The 3,486-nt window shown below is 42.0% G+C and overlaps 1 pseudogene; it reads left to right on the top strand.

Annotated features, from left to right (window-relative positions):
• Window positions 1-4: 4 nt before the first annotated feature.
• LOC101571715 lies at window positions 5-617 on the top strand (annotated as a pseudogene).
• The last annotated feature ends 2,869 nt before the right edge of the window (window positions 618-3,486 follow it).

The following is a 3,486-nucleotide window of genomic DNA, read 5'->3' as shown; positions in this document are numbered from 1 at the left end:
AAAACAACAACTCTTAGAATATAAGTCCATGATTGATGCAAATGAAGAAAAACTCCAGAAGAAATCATACAAGAACAACAAATGAAAGCTAAAGTTGAAGACCTGGAAAATGAAATAAAAGAGGTAAAAGTTGCATTTGAAATGAAAAAGTCTTGCTTTGAGCAGAATGCAACTTTCAGCTGCACTTAAAAATGACCTGGAAAATTTTAACACCAAAAGCAGTATACTCATGAAAAGAGTACCAAGAGCAGAATACTATGAAAGAAGTATTGAAGCTAAATAAATCAGTAATGAGATTAAAGAGGGAATCTTGGGAATTAGAAGAAAAACTACTTGATGTTAGAAAGAAGAGATTACAACTAAAACATGCTTCAGAAAATAAACTTTTAGAAATACAAGCTGAGAAGAAAAAACAGAAGGAGGAGTTGGACAGTACGGAAAATTTGGACAAAATAAAGACCATGCAGTGAAGCCTACAGATGGAGACGGACATTACTACTGTTATTCAGCATGTGTTCCAGAACCTCATTTTGGGGAGTAAAGTCAACTGGGCAGCAGATGCAGCCCTCAAGGAAAATGTTCTGCAGCTGGAAAAGGATCTCACCACAATGTCATGAGAAAGTGGGTAAAAGCTGTCTGTGGAAGGTGTTGTGGCCTATGCCTGTGACCCCAGCACTCCCAGAGGCTGAGGCAGGAAGGTCACTACAAGTCCAAAGCTGGCAAAAAAATTGTATTTCAGCATTTTTTGGTTTTTGTCTTTGATGTGTCATTTTAAAAGCAAGTTTCAAGTGAAATGAATTTCCATTGTTTTTGAAATGATAAAAAAAAAATACACCATTCCTTCCTTCATTTTGGGTGTCAGGTATTTGTCCCAGCAATAAGAGAAGAGTAACTGCTACACTTCTTACCAAAATGAATTGAGCTTTTACTAGCAGCTAGGTTTCCTCCTTCTTGGGCTTTTTGTTTCATCTGGGCCCAACCTATTAGAAACTGAATCCTAACAGCAATCACATGAGCAGAATATCTATGTGTGAGCTTAGAACCTCTAGTAGCTCCTTTCCTCATTGCTGAAATAAAACACCCAACACCCACAAGTTAAGGGAGGAAAGATTTATTTAGCTCTCAGTTTGTAGAGGTTTCAGTCCATAAACAGCTGGCTCCAAGGCAGGGTGGCTTGAAAGACAGACATCACAGAGGAGAAAGAGTTCACAGGACACAGAAGGTAACAGAACAACAAGGGACCACCTTAGCTTTTCTGCCCTTTATGTCTTATCCAGGCTACTTAAGGCAGGTAGCACCCACAGCCTTAATCCTAGCACCCTTGAGCTTGGCAATGTACCATGAATCAACTCCAGCGCCACACTCTCTAGATCTAGCTACTTCGACAAATTATGACTGCATGAGGCTGTGAAGGGGACATTTAGACACAAGCCATAACAGAACCCTTTTGCCGGAGATCCGGGAGATGACTGCAGAACTGAAGACATCAGCTGCATCTTTATAAGTGACCCTGAGCCAGATGATCAACTAAACCACTCTCAAATTTCTGGCCAACAGAAAAGGTATGATGATATCTGTTTTAAGCCACTAAGTTTTGGAATAATTTAATCATTCCCTGTGCAATGATTTGAATCATGTAATGGTTGATGCACAGTGTCAACTTGAGAATCTAGAAGCTTAACTAAGTGACTCAGCAGTTTTATATCATGGGGTGTAGAAAACCTGCTCTTATATGTTCATGGTGTCAACTTGAGAAGTTTAAGAGTGGGCTGCCAAAATAGCTCAGTGGTCTAAATGCCAGCCTCACTAAGCCCAAGGTCTGGGTTTGATCCCCAGCCCTGGTATGAGCGCCGCCTCCAAGCTGCAGAGTGAGACTCTGTACCAAATATATAAACTTAAGTTTTTTAAAAAATCTTTACTTTGTAAACATCCTTAGCCTGTGCAAGTGGAAGGTACAGAGATGGTGTGGGTATAAAGGACCCACCCCCAGCAGGTAGCCTGGATAATAAAAGGGGGGATGAGGAAGGACTGGTTGCTGGTTCTTCCAAGGAGCTCGTCTTTGCCTTCACCTCAGACATCATCTGGCTCTAGTGTAGCTGGTTCAGCTTCCACCTTGGACTCCTCAGCTTTCAGGTATAGATTCTTCAGCCTTTGTTGTAGACTCATCAGCCTCTACTTCAGACTTGTAGACCTTGGACTTGACCCTTCAGCCTCCAGCATGCAGACTCCCTCTGAACGCTTCCTTATCCAACTCTGTGGCTGACCATCCTTAGCCAATCTTGTCATTGTTTATACATTTGTGTATCTTATGTGATATCTGTTTCTCTAGTAAGCCCTGACTGATACAACTATGTCTCCCAAAAGCATGTCATGTAAAGCTAATCCTAGAACAGCAGTATTGGGAGGTGGGGGCCTAATGAAAGGTTATTAGGCCATGAGGGCAGAATGAACAGAGTAATACCCTTATCAGGGAAGAAGGTCCCCCAAACAGAGAGAGTTTGATATATTTTTATCTTATTCCCTTCTGCCTTTTAACCTTCCTTGTGTACCCTACAGAGCAAGAAGCTTCTTGGCAGGTGTTTGACATTTTGATACTTAACTTCTCAGCATCCTAAACTGAGTCAAGAATTTCTCTTTATTATAAAGTATCCTACTTCAAGTATTGCATTGTGGCAGCACAAAACAGACACAGACATAGCAACAGATAACTAATACAGAGTTGGCAATGGAGTCTCTCACAGAAGGTCTAGGATTCAGGGACACACAATCTGTGTCCTGCAGGCAGGCCCTGGGGAGCTGTAGGCAGGGCAGAGTGAGTACAGTGGTTAAGCCCAGAGGTACTAAATATACATAGACAGTGGTCTGACCATCTATTACACAGAACTCTGCAGCAACCAAGCCAAGAAGCCCAGCCACAGCCTTTATAGCAACTGTCGCAGAATGGTAAAAAAAAATTGATCAGTGACTACCAGCTTCTTTATTGTTTGCCCCCACCTCTAGCTCAGGCCCAAGCAGGGAAAGCTACACACAGTATGCTCCCCAAATCAATCGGATGAGATGGTTTACTGTTTTCTAAGAAATGGAGCAAAAAGAAGGAATGTGAACCTCTCTAATTGCCCATGTTGGAGATAGAAAAATCTTAGAAATGGAAATAAATCATCATGGTGTTTTCATGTGTCTCACATGTGTTTCATTTCCGATATAATTAGGGTAGAGGGGGCGAGAGAACTGTATTAGTCCATTTCCTATTGCTCGGACAAAATATTTAACCCAGCCAACTTAAAGGAAGAGGGGTTTATTTTGGCTCATTGTTTCTCAGAGGGCTTGATCCATAGTTGACCAGCTCCAGAGTTGAATATGATATGGTGGAGGGGAGAGAGAGAGAGAGAGAGAGAGAGAGAGAGAGAGAGAGACAGACAGACAGACAGACAGACAGACAGACAGACAGAGGGAGACACAGACAGACAGAGAGACACAGAGAGAGAC

Source organism: Octodon degus, unplaced genomic scaffold (assembly GCF_000260255.1).
Source record: "Octodon degus isolate 3935 unplaced genomic scaffold, OctDeg1.0 scaffold00209, whole genome shotgun sequence".
NCBI classification, from domain to species: Eukaryota; Metazoa; Chordata; class Mammalia; order Rodentia; family Octodontidae; genus Octodon; species Octodon degus.
This window is presented reverse-complemented; position numbering and strand designations above follow the sequence as displayed.